Raw genomic sequence first — 13030 nt, 5'->3', positions numbered from 1 at the left:
TGTGAAGGAGAGTTTCACTCTGTCACTCAGACTGGAGTGCAATGTTGCAATCTTGGCTCATTTCAACCCCTGCCTCTCCAGTTCAAGTGATTCTTGTGCCTCAGCTTCCCGAGTAGCTGGGATTACAGGTTCCCGCCACCATGCCCAGCTAATTTTTGTATTTTTAGTAGAGATGGGGTTTCACCATGTTAGCCCAGGCTGGTCTTGAACTCCTGACCTCAGGTGATCCACCCACCTTGGCCTTCCAAAGTCACCACTTCTGTTTGTCTCTTCAGGTGTGTTATGTTGGTTCCATCCTTTGAGAAGCAGGCAAGGTGGGCCAGATGTGCAAACGATTTATTGAGGAAAATCCTTGGGAGGGAACAAGAGGAAGGGAGGAAGAGAAGGCTGGGAAGATCATCAGACTGTCCTAGATCTAATATGTGGAAGAGAGAGACAGGAGGAAGGACGACGGGATGGGAAGAGTCTTGGACTGCAGTGCAGTGAGAAAGTTTCTACAAAGTCAAGGGGGAGTCCTTGATCCAAAGCTGCCCATTCGAGAAGTCCTGTGTCTCCACAAGCAGATACGCCTTCATTCTTTGGCTGGGATCGGCTTGTGGGAAGCAAACCAGAGCCTCCTGTGTGAACCACAGATGGATTTCACAGCTGCTGCCCTTGGTCAATGACTTTTCCTGAAGTCAGAGGTCTGAGTGGCACATTTTCAGGGCTGCCACATTCATCCCTTGCACTGCTCAGCTCTACCATGGATCCTGTAAGCCTCTTTCTATGGGAAAACTTTGAAGAGAGTGATTAGTAGAACACGCTAGAGGCCCCGCCCACTTGCTGCAATTATCCAGAGGCCATAACCAGCACTTTTTCTTTCTTTCTTCACTATCCATCCTGAATTATCCACAGCTGGGTGGATCACGAGGTCAAGAGTTCAAGACCAGCCTAGCCAATATGGTGAAACCCCATCTCTACTAAAAATACAGAAATCAGCTGAGCATGGTGGTGCGCGCCTGTAGTCCCAGCTGCTCTCGAGGCTGAGGCAGGAAAATCACTTGAACTGGGGAGGCAGAGGTTATAGTGAGCTGAGATAGCGCCACTGCACTCCAGCCTGAGCAACAGGGACTCCATCTCAAAAAAAAGTAAAATAAAATTATTCGCACTGTCCACTGTCAGTTTGTCAGGCCTTGATGGGTTACCTGGTGATGTGACCCAACCCTTCAGTCCTGAGGGATCTACATTATTGGTTATTGTAACCAACAGATCGCTGGAATCCTACATATTCCTCCTCGTCCTCCCGCTGTAAAAGCAGCCCTGCCCTCTCTGCTGACCAGGGTCAGTTAGTCCAGCCATGATGGTGCCTTCTCTTCTCACCTACTAGTCCCATAACACATGGAGTCCAAAGTTTCCTGGCAGTGGCCATAGCTTAAATGTAATGCCCCCATGCTGTGTCCCCTGGCTAGAGTGTACCCTCTTTGGGGACCAGGATTTCCCACCTTGTAGAGCCAAGATGGAGTCGGGAGGGGGACTTGATTACCCACCATGCATCCCAGCAAACCTTTACTAACTGCACTATGGGTAATTAAAGCCCCAGATGAGGAATCAGGGGCAGTTTCTGCAGAAGGTGGCCCTGAACTGGGCAACCCTTGATAGCTGTGACTAGGGGTACTGAAAGGCTTGATTCGACTCCTCCCCTCGCTAGATCTCTTTCCTCCTCTGTAAAAAGAGGAAAGTGCTCTCTAAGTGCTAATGTCCTGAAACTCAGCTTTTAGACACAGGAAGATGTGTGCTTCCTGCTTTCTCCTTCTCCAGCCCCCTCTTCTGCACACCCAATAACTTAAATCCCTCTATTAGGTTATTTACGGCACTATGGCCTTGGAGAGGATTAGAACAAAGTTAGGGTGAAATCTGAAACTCCTCCATATTGGCAGGACAAGGAGTGTGGGAGAGGAAGGGAAGATGCAGAGGAGTTCTCTTAGAAGAGAACTTGTTTGGAAAACAAGGAAGAAAGGAAAGGTGTTCTAGACAGAGGAAACCTGTCTAGAGGACAAAGCGTGAGGGTATCAAAAGCAGATGTCAGGCTGGATGTTGTGGCTCATAACTGTAATCCCAGCACTTTGGGAGGCTGAGGCCAGCCCTGAGGTCAGGAGTTCAAGACCAGCCTGGCCAACATGGCGAAACCCCATCTCTACTAAAAATACAAAAACTAGCTGGGTGTGATGGTGCGTGCCTGTAATCTCAGCTACTCTGGAGGCTGAGGCAGGACAATCACTTGAACCCAGGAGGCAGAGGCTATAGTGATCTGAGATGGCACCATTGCACTCCAGTCTGGGCATTAAGAGCCAAACTCCATCTCAAAAAACAAAAAAAAAAAAAAAAAGAAAAGAAAAGAAAAGGCAGATGTTGGGGCTGGAGCAGTGGCTCACATCTGCAATCCCAGCACTTTGGGACGCTGAGGTGGGTGGAAGGCTTGAGCTCAGGAGTTGGAGACCAGCCTGAGCAATATGGTAAAACCCCATCTCTACAAAAAAAATACAAAAATTAGTTGAGTATGGTTGTGCACACCTGTAGTCCTAGTTACTTAGGAGGCTGAGGCAGGAGGATCACTTGATGCCAGGAGGTCAAGGTTATAGTGAGCCATGATGACACCACTGCACTCCAACCTTGGTGACAAAGTGAGACCTTGTCTCAAAAAAAAAAAAGAGAGAGGCAGATGTCCTAGAATAGTGTGGCTGAGGTCAAGGCTGAATGGAGAAGAGAGGTCCTCTGTAGGGGAAGGGAGAGCAGGCTCTAAAGGTTAAGGGCTTTGAACGACAGGATCAGGTTAGACTTTATCCTGACGGTACACAGGAAGTCCATGGCAGTTTTATGTAAGACAGCAACCCAACCCCATTTGTATTTCACAGAGCTGATGATCCCAAAGGACTTGGATTCTAGAAAAAAGACAACCGCCGGCCTCGGTGGCTCACACCTGTAATCCTAGCACTTGGGGAGGTGGAAATGGGCAGATCACCTCATGTCAGGAGTTTGAGACCATCCTGGCCAACATGGTGAAACCCTGTCTCTACTAAAAATACAAAAATTAAGGAGGCTGAGGCAGGAGAATTGCCTGAACCCAGGAGGCAGAGGTTGCGGTGAGCCGAGATCGCGCCATTGCACTCCAGCCTGGGTAACATGAGTGAAACTCCGTCTCAAAAAAAAAAAAAAAAATACAAAAATTAGCTGGGTATGGTGGCGCATGCCTGCAGTCCCAGCTACTCAGAAGGCTGAGGCAGGAGAATCACTTGAACCCAGGAGGCAGAGGTTGCAGTGAGCTGAGACGGAGCCATTGCACTACAGCCTGGGCAGCAGAGCAAACTCCGTCTTTAAAAAAAAAAAAAAGAAGAAGAAGAAGAAAGAAAGAAAAGGAAAAACAATCTAGACAGAGGCAGGAAGCAAACCAGTTAAGAACTGAAACAATATTTTCAATGGTAAGGGCTGCCATCCTATGGCCTGGGGACCAGATTTGTCTCCAAAGTGTGTTTCATTTGGCCCATTCGATATTTCCGAATTTGGGGAATTAGTTTCAAACATTTAAAAGTTGGAAGATTTCATGTTAGGATATGGATTTCCTGCTTCTCTGAATATCATCCACCCACGCGCAGCCCACGATATCTCCAGTTCCCCTCTTCTCCACCCTCCCTATCACTTTACACGCGACCCCAGTGGCTCCTGTCTGTGCCTGTAGGTACTTGAGTTTGCAATCCCTGGCTCCGAAAGCTCTGGAAACAGTCGGAGTGGTTGAAAGGATTACGCTAGGTTGAGAAAACAGCCTGATCAAAAACTTGGAAGAAACAGAGAAGGCGTCCTATTTGGGGGCTTTCTCACTAGGGAAAGAGTGAGCTGCAGGGAGGAGAAAGAATAGGGCCTGGAAGGACTAGCTGTCCGTCTCATCTCTGTCCTCATCCACCCACTTCACCTAGGCCACCAATTTCCGGTTATCAAAGAGACAATCAACATCCTTTACACCTGCTGCTACCTCTGCCTAGAATCTCCTTTCTTCCTTTCTATCTGGCCAGCAGTTCCTCCCAGCTGCACTCCTGGACTAGTCACTGCCTATTTGCAGCAGGGATCGCAAAGGCGACCTCAGTTGGATAGGGCACCCCCCTCCCCCGGACCAAGTTTATGACCTCTTCCCTAAGAAGACTGTGGGTTCTCTGAGGTCTTGCTGGAAATAGGATGCATGGATGGATGGATGGATGGATGCGCAGGCAGGCAGGCGGAGGAACAGACGGACGCATGGATGAGTGAATGCATATCCGAATGCAGAACCTGGACTTGTTTTCCCTCCTTGAAACAGACACAGGCTCCGCCCCACAAGCACGGACCGGGACAGTCTGGGGCAGTCTGGTCCCGCAGGGGCCAGGAAGCTGGACCAGGTGACCCTCTCAGACTCCCCCGAGTCCTCTGTAACCTCGTTCTCGCCCCCTCGTGGGCTCTGACCTAGAAAAGGCGGGGGGCGGGGGGAGACTGGGAGCCACCGGCGCTAGGACCCTGCGCGGCCGGAAGGGGGTGGGGGCGCCGCGCCCGGAGAATCTGCGCCCCGCGGCGCGCGGCGGGTGAGCGCGCGGGCGCGAGGGCGCGCGCCGAGCGGGGCGGACAAAGGGGCGGGCGGCGGCGCGCGAGCCGGAGGGCGGAGCCGCGGGCCGGGCGGGCAGGTGCGCGCGGGCTGGAGGGCGGAGCCGCGATGCCGCGATGGAGCGCAGCCCGGGCGGGCGCCGGGGCCGGGGCCCGAGCACCAGGCGGAGCGCGAGCCGGAGCCGCAGCCGGAGCCCGGGCCAGGCCGGGGGCCGGGAGCGCAGGGCCGGGCTGCTCGTAGCGGCGGCGACCGAGCCCCCCAGCGGCTGAGGGGGCTTCTTCCCAGCGGCCGCCGGTGGCCGGGACCCAGCAAGCCCCCGTAGCCGAGGAGCGCGTGGAGCCCCCCTCCACATTCAGGATCCGGCGAACCTCGGGAAAGAGGGGGGCCCTTCTGGATCCGACACGGAGCGACTCCCCTTCGGGGAAAGCGGAGACTTCCTCGGTATTTAGAAGACAGCGAGCCCCCCTACGGCATCGCGAGGACTCCCCCTCCTCAGTCTGGGCCCCCCCAAGATCTAGAACGCAGTGCCCCCCAGGCCGAGATTGCGGAAACCCCCTCCCAATATCCGGTCATTACAACTCCACACCTCAAGACAAGAAGACCCAGCTCTGAACGCCCCTAGATCAGGGGATCCCAATCCCCCCAACTCCGGTACACAGAAATCCCAAATCTAGGCAGCCGGAGACAGCAAGAGACACCCTCACCAGCAAGAAGCCTCGAAGACGCCCCCCAAAGCTCCAGGACTGGGGCAACTGAGCCGCTGGCGGCACCACTCGCACCCCGGTTCATGGTCGTGGCGCCCTGAGCCCCCGGGGCCGGGCGTACGAAGACCGCGACGGCGCCCAGGCCCCCTGCCGCGGCGTCCCCGCGGCCCCAGCCCAGGTAAGCAGGGCCCAGGTGTGGGGCGGCAGGTGAGTGGCCACCGAGGTCCCCGTAGCCCTGCAGGTGGGGAAGGAAGTATCGGGTTGCGCGCTCCCCGCTCCCCAGCGTCGCCATGGAGCCGAGGCTGAAGGACGTCTCTTTGTGTCTCGCTTGGAGGAGCCGCCCCCTCCTCCTCTCCCTTCCCCCACCCCATTCCCTAGCCTTGAGACTTGGTCACAGCTCCCCAGCCCTAGCGGGGATGGTGGTGGAGCCCCTTGTGCCATGGAGAGGTGGGAAGAGGGCGGAGAGTCCCCCCAAAAGCTGCGAGCCTGGAGGTTGGACCCCAGGTCTTTGGAGTGTGTATACCCCTCCCCCATGGCCAAGCTGAGCTTCTAATGAAGTCTACCCTCCCAAGGGGAAAATTTGGGGGTGCCCACAGGTGAGGGGGGCCGCCTTATGTGGCCCTGGGTGATGGCTGGGGCTTTGGGTGTGTGCCTTTGTCTGTGAGAGCGCAGGGAAGGGGTGTGTTTGAGAGAATGAATGGGAATCTCATCTCCCCTGTGACTCCGCTGCCCGACCCCAGGCCTCACTGGGGTCTTCACCTAGACCATACTTAGTACTCCCTGTGGGACAAGGAGGGAGTACGCATCCCCCAAATTGAGGTGCTAGTTTCTGGAGAGGAGAGGTAGTCTAGATGAAGAAGCCATTTCAGGTCAGGGCACCGTTATGTCCCCATTTGTCCCAGGGACAGCAAACCCAAGTCCTTCCCTTCCCCTCCTAACCTGGAAAATACCCAGATTAAACCTAGGGTTGGCTCCATGTGTCCCAGACAATCAGGGGCCAATTCCAGGGTCTCACTGTGGCTTTCCAGGTGGTATACACGGCTGTACCCCAGCCTGGCTCTCAGTGAGTTCCTGAACCCCAGGCTCTACCGCATATGGAGAAGCCAAGAGGCCCTGGCAGACATTCTACCCTGAAATCCTGAATCAGAGATCATGAGAAGGGGCTGGACTGCATGGAAGGAATACACTCTGGGCTGCCAGGGGTTCCGCCAGTCGCTTCTCTCTGAGCCTTCTGCCGGCAAGCAGTGATGCTGGACCCATTTGATAGGTGCACAAACTGAGGCTCGGTAAGGCGAGACCCAGGGTACAGCTAGCCCTGCCAGTAGTTCCTTCATTTATTCATTCAACAAATCTTTCACCAGCGTCTGTGATGGACCACACACTAGAGTCAGGGCCCTTTTCCCCACTTCATTCCCATCTCCTTTCCTGAAATCTTCTGCTCATCAGACCCCTAGGCATGTCCTATGGGGCCGTTGAGGTGGACCTGGGCAGGTCCAGCTGACCGATTCTTGACCCCACACCTGAAGTACCTGATCCCTGCCCTGTTGCAGCCTTGGGAGGCTGAGCCTGAGTGGCCGACTTCTCATCTCCCTCCTTCCCAGCACCAAGTGCCTCCACCCCCGCCTGCTGCTGGCACTGACCCAAGGGCAAGGATGTGACCAGCAGAAGAGAGTGGGGGGCGCTTGGTTCGGGCAGACCTCTGGCAGCCCCTCCTGCCAATTTCAGGACAGTTGAGGCAGCCACCTTCAGCACAGACTGCAGGGGAACCAGGTGCCCTGAAGACTGGGTGACCTTGGGCAAGCGTGTGGCACTTCCCAGCGATAATGACAGAGAGTGAGCCTCTCTGCAGCTGGAAAGGCGGTTGGAGATCGCAGTTGGGCAGGAGAAACATCCAGGTTTGCTGTACCCATTACCAAAAAAGTTCATTTCCCCTCAGTAGGGGTTCCCAGAAGCCCAGGGCTTTGTCACACATTCCACAGGCAAGGCAGTGGAACCAGAGGTTAAAGAGCAGAGCTTTGAGTCACTTTGACCAGGGAAAACCACGATGAGCCCAGAAGAGGACAAGGAGCAAGACCTCCCCTCCTCACTAACCTTCGATAGCTCCCCATTGAGTTTAGAATCAAGTTGCGGAGTCCAGACAGTCATAGCTCCCGCAGCCTGGCCCTAAACCACCTCTCCTAACCCGTCTCCTCCGTGTCCTCTAATTGTCTCCCTCCATCACATGTTCTTCCCCTGACCTGAAAAGCCCCACTCTAGGATGGCTCTGGAGCAGTTTTCTGCCTCCACCTCCCTTTTTGAGCTGACCTGAGCTGGCACGTAGTAGAGAGCTGAATTTGATTGGTTGGTGGCTTGGTGGCTTGGAGGTAGTGGCGTGTGTCTACATGTGCAGCGAGAGTTTGTCTCCACATCTAGACTCGGCTCCAGGAGACAGGAAGCAGTTCTGTCTTGTCCACACTGCATCAGCATTGTCTAATTCAGAGCCCAGCATATGGTAGGGCACGTGCTGTTAAACACAGCCCATAGACAATTTTTGTTGGTCTAGTGTATTTTACATGTTTGCCTTTGTTGTGAGTGCTAAAAAAAAAAAGGAGGGGAGGATTTCACATACAAACGCTGATTTTCGGATCTTCTCGAAAAGTCAGCTGATGTGGCAACCCCAGGCCACAGTGGGAGAATGACCACCTTCTTCAAACAGGGCCCATGCCTTCCAGCCCACCCCCAGGCAGCCCATTCACTCCCTTAGGTCACCTCCTGGCCCCCAATGCTGGCATCTGGGTTTGCAGGCCCAGAAGAAAATGTTTTTGTTTTTGTTTTTGTTTTTGAGACAGAGTTTCACTCTTGTAGCCCAGGCTGGAGTGCAATGGCGAGATCTTGGCTCACTGCAACCTCTGCCCGCTAGGTTCAAGCAATTCTCCTGACTCAGCCTCCCAAGTAGCTGAGATTACAGGTCACCATACCCTGAAAATTTTTGTATTTTTAGCAGGGACGGGGTTTCACCATGTTAGCCAGGCTGGTCTTGAGCTCCTGAATCAGGTAATCCACCTGGCTGGGCCTCCCAAATTGCTGGGATTACAGGCATGAGCCACCACACCAGCCCGAAAAATCTTTGTTCAGTGGGCAACCGGCATCTGTATGCGTTCCGCACTCACGGGTGTTCCCTCCCACCCCCGTGGTCAAGTTAGAAAATGCACAGAGCAGGGTCCATCCAGGGACTTAAGGGTTTCGTAGTGAAGCGAGCCTGAACTTCTCCAGCTTGGTTCCACTTTCCATTCTTGACCCCGTCTTGCACCCTGACCCCTGAACTAGTGACATCCAGCAACCAAAAACCTGTTTTCTCTGTCCCACTTGCCCCATATGTCCCAGGGACAGCAAACCTGAGTCCTTCCCTTCCCCTCCTGACCTGGTTCTAGGCGCAGGTCTTGCTCAGGACTCTTGGGGCAGGGCTACTGTCCAGGGTTCCATTCAGCCCTCTGTCCAGAGAAGAATTGGATGAAAGCTTCTTGGAGCTATAAGTTTCTTCCTTCTAACTTTCTAGGACTAAGTCCAAGCTGGTCTAAGTTTTGACCAGCAGGAGAGCTGGTGGCCTAGATATAGGAGTTACTCAAAAATCTAGGCTGGATGCAGTGGCTCACTTTGGGAGGCCAAGGCAGGAGGATCATTTGCAGCAAGAGTTCGAGACCAGCCTGGCCAACATGGTGAAACCCCATCTCTACTAAACATACAAAACAATTAGCCAGGCATGGTGACATACGCCTGTACCCCCAGCTACTAGGGAGCCTGAGGCAGGAGAATTGCTTGAACCCAGGAGATGGAGGTTGCACTGAGCCGAGATTGTGCCACTGCACTCCAGCCTGGGTGACAAAGTGAGACACCATCTCAAAAAAAAGAAAAGAAAAAAGAAATCGACATTTTATAAACAGAAATGAAACTGACGGGCATTGTGGAGTAGCTGGGCCAGGGGCCAGCAGCAGGGCTTTGTCACTGGGCATGACTCTAGAAGGGAGTGCACCCGCTTCCTGAACACAGGTCTCCACCAGCCTGAGGTCAAAGGAGATAGCAGAGCACCATGGTGGAGAGTTCAGGCTCTGGACTCTGCTTGGGCTTGTAGCTCACTGAGCTGCTGTGTGACCTTCAGCAAGGCACTTACCCTCTCTGGGCCTCAATGCCCTTGTCTATAAAACAGGGATAATACTATCTTATGGGAACATCAGGGGGATGAAGCAGGCTAAAGAATGAAAGGGACCTAGGTCAGGGTATCCCATATCAAAAGTGCTCACTAACTATTGGCCCTTATTAAATGGGGCATTGGCAGGTGGTGACTGAGCCTCCACAGTTATGCTTCCTTGGGAGCTGGGCTAGGGAGGCAGAGGCTTCTGGTTCTGTCCCTGAGAAAGGGAAGGGGTCTTTGGGAGGCAGTAGCCCGTTGTGTCATGGAGCTTGCCCCTGCCCCGGGTGGGGGTGAGGGTGGAGGCCCTTCCTGAGCCCCTCCTAGCATCCTGCCTGAGGGCTGGGACATGGGGACCGTGGTCTGGCTGTGGTTCTGTGGTTAAAGCCCTCTTCCTTCCCAGCATCTGATTTCCTCATGAGTGACCTGCTGTGCCTTCTGCTGGAGAGTTTCCTGGAGACTTTCTGCCCCAGGAGGATGGGCCCCAGGCCAAAGTCTTCCCCAAAGCACCCGCCCTTCTCCCCCTATCCTGTTCCCCCTTTTAGGACTCAGGAAGCGGTAGCCACTAGGCCTGGAGGTCCCCTCTCCTTCCCAGCCACCCTCTCTTCGCCCCACCATTGCTTGGCCACACCTGGAGAGAGGACAGGTCTAGCTCAGCCCCACCTTGGGAAATCATGTAATGTCAGGGTTGGAAAGGAAGCAATGGAACGTCTCTCAATGTTACGTGCTCAGTGCTGGACAGCGTTTTCTCATTTCGCCCTGAGGACAGCACCACATTAACCCCAGAGCCAGGATTTCCTCCCTTCCCCCGCCGGCTCTGAGGTCCCCCAAAGGTTTATGTGAAGCCAGTGTCTGAGTGCCTGAGTTCGAAGCCCACCTCCACCATTTTCTGGCTGCATGACCTTGGGCATGTTATCATGACCTTGGGTCAGTTATCTCCCGGGCCTCAGTTTCCTCTGACGTAGAATAGAGACAATAATAACTGCCACTTGTGAGGATTAAGTGGATCTGTTGCAGGTGAAACACTTGAGCGGGGCCTGCTGCTTAAGTGTTGGCTCTGTCCTGCCCTGCCGGGGTATGCAAATGAGCTGGTCCAGGCCTGGAACCCACGGTGACCTCCCACTGCACCAGCACTCCTTCCCTGTGGCTTCAGGGAACCACTGGAGGGGCTGAGGATGTTCCAACTGGAAGATAGGGTGGCGGTGGGGCTGGAGGGGACCGTCCTCCTCTTCCTCCTGATCTGGGCTGAGAGAGGCTGCACATGCTGGGCCCCCACTGCCTGCAGGGCAGCTTTTTTGGGTCTGCTAGGGCGCCCCACCGTAGCAGGAAGTGACTTACCTACCTGTGAGTATAAGGCTTGTGACTTTCTGAGCCAGGGCTTGAGGCCTTGCAGGGAGGAGACTTTTCCACCCTGGGAGCTCAGGTGCCTGCCAGCCCTGACCCTAAGTCTCCAGGAGGCACAATGGGGCCTGCAGTTAACACAGCTAAGTGATAAAAAGCACAGTCCCTAGACCCAGCTGTGTGACCTTGGGCAAGGTGCTTAATCTCTCTGTGCCCCAGGTCCCTCATCTATAAAAAAGGGGGGTGATATTAGTACCTGCCTCTTAGGGTCATTGTGAGGAGTAAGAGCGTGAATGTAAAGTGCCGTGAGTGGCACCCCGTGCCACTGAGGGCTTGCTGTTCATGTGAGTCCTCTAAGCCCTGAGCAGAAAGGGAAAGTTAGCCCCACCGTTACAGATGGAAAAACTGGAGGTATATGGGTGAAGGTGTTTTCTCAAGGTTCTGTAGCTGGGATTTAGGAAAGAGCCTGCCTCCGTTGATAACATTCCACACATTGTCCACAAGCCAAGGTCAGACAAATGGACCCAATGGAACCTCGCCCGGGCTCCAGGGCTAGACTTCCTGCCCCGCGCTTCCTCTTACACAGGCCACGGCAGTGAGAGCTGTGCCAGGGAGGAATCTGTAGCTCTGCCCCAGACCTTCCCCCGAAGCCTCTAAGCCCCCCACCTCCTCCTCAGCCCTACTCCAAGGGCAACGTGGGACACTACCACAGCTGGCCTCGGAGTCTCCAAGTCTGGTCGGGTCAGGTTCATGCTGTCACTCTTCGCCTCTCCAGGCCTGACATGAGGGTTGGCTTCAGGAAGGGTTTGTTGAGTGCATCCCCCCGAGGTTTGGAGGGCATCCCCCTTGGAGTGGAAGCCGGCTCCCTGCCATGGCTTCGGAGGCCTCAAATGACAATGGCCATCCTTTCTCAGCTCTGCTCTCATCTCCTGCCTTTCATTTCCCTATCCCTGTGCACACAGCAGGTCCCACCTCTGGCCCTCTGCCAGGAGAGCCCACCTGCCACAGCGCCTATGCGCGTGTAGCCGCCTCCGTGGGCTGGCCTCCCACCCACAATTCCCTTGCCTCTTTGCCTACTCTGCTGTTCCTTGAGGACTTCTCACTGTTTGACACACATCTCCTGCTCATCTTTGTCACTGTGTGCCTCCAAAGTAGAATATAAGCTCTTTGAGGGCAGGACTGTTTGTTTGGTTCACGAATGTATTCCAGATCCAAAAATAGTAGCAAGCACATAGTAGGTGCTCAACAAATACCTATTGAATATTTTGGAGCCAGATAGATACTCTCTATGTGACTTCTTAGCTCTGTGTCACAGGACACATCACTTAAGCTTCCTGTCTCTTTTTCTTTTTTTTCTTTTTTGAGATGAGATCTTACTCTGTTGCCCAGGCTGGAGTGCAGTCGTGCCATCACAGCTCAGGGAAGTTTTGACCTTACAGGCTCAAGTGATCCTCCCGCTTCATCCTCCTGACTGGCTAGGACCACAGGCATGTGCCATCATTCCCAGCTCATTTTTTTTTTTATTTTTTGTAGAAATGGGGCCTCGCTGTGTTGCCCAGGCTTGTCTTGTATTCCTAGGCTCAAGCCATCTGCCCACATTAGCCTCTCAAAGTGCTGGCATTGCAGGTGTGAGCCACTGTGCCTGGCCAAGCTTCCTATCTCAGAGTCTCAGTTTCCTGAGCTGTAAAGGATGTAAGGGGAATAATAATAGCTTCTCCTGAGATTGTCGTGAGGTTGAAATGAGTCAACATATATACAGTGCTTATACTTTCAGTGGCTCATAAATGTTGGCTATTACTAATAATACCCTAACCCGCACCATTATTTTATTATCTCACTTTACTGAGGGTGGGGAGATGGGGCCACAGAGACAGTAAGCGGCAGATCCAAAGCTTCCAGGCGAGAAAAGATGGCGAATGCCTGAACCTGGACCACAGGCTTCTAGGCTGGGCTGTGTCTTCAGCCCCATCCCCCTGTAGGAGCTCAGGGAGGGGAAGAAGGTGAAGGCTGCAGTTGGAGAAGGGCCCATCTCTTCTGGAGCCTCTGCTCACCCAGCCATCCCTCCAGAGACCACCACTTGTCCATTGGTAGACGCTCAGCCCAGTCCCCTTGCCTGTCAGCCAGTGGTGGGCACCCACCATGCCCAGCAGCCTCCACTCCTATTGATACCCCTGAGTGCTCGGCCACCCGCCTCACCCAGGCAGCCAGGCTGGGAAG

The 13030-nt window shown here is 54.2% G+C and overlaps 1 protein-coding gene across 2 annotated transcripts in view; it reads left to right on the top strand.

Moving 5' to 3' along the window:
• SBK1 (SH3 domain binding kinase 1) overlaps positions 1–13030 on the top strand; it is a 68207-nt gene that overhangs the window by 31675 nt on the left and 23502 nt on the right. Inside the window, exon 1 of one of the 2 annotated variants that reach the window (XM_017525720.1) lies at positions 4710–5485. The exons of the other annotated variant lie outside the window; for it this stretch is intronic. The gene's annotated coding sequence lies outside the window, so the exon portion shown is untranslated. Of the gene's footprint in view, positions 1–4709; positions 5486–13030 lie in introns of those variants that run through there. 2 annotated transcript variants of the gene reach the window in all.

Source organism: Cebus imitator, unplaced genomic scaffold (assembly GCF_001604975.1).
Source record: "Cebus imitator isolate Cc_AM_T3 unplaced genomic scaffold, Cebus_imitator-1.0 Scaffold39, whole genome shotgun sequence".
Lineage (NCBI taxonomy): Eukaryota > Metazoa > Chordata > Mammalia > Primates > Cebidae > Cebus > Cebus imitator.
Note: the sequence above shows the minus strand (reverse complement) of the source record. Positions and strands in the feature narration are given on the sequence as shown.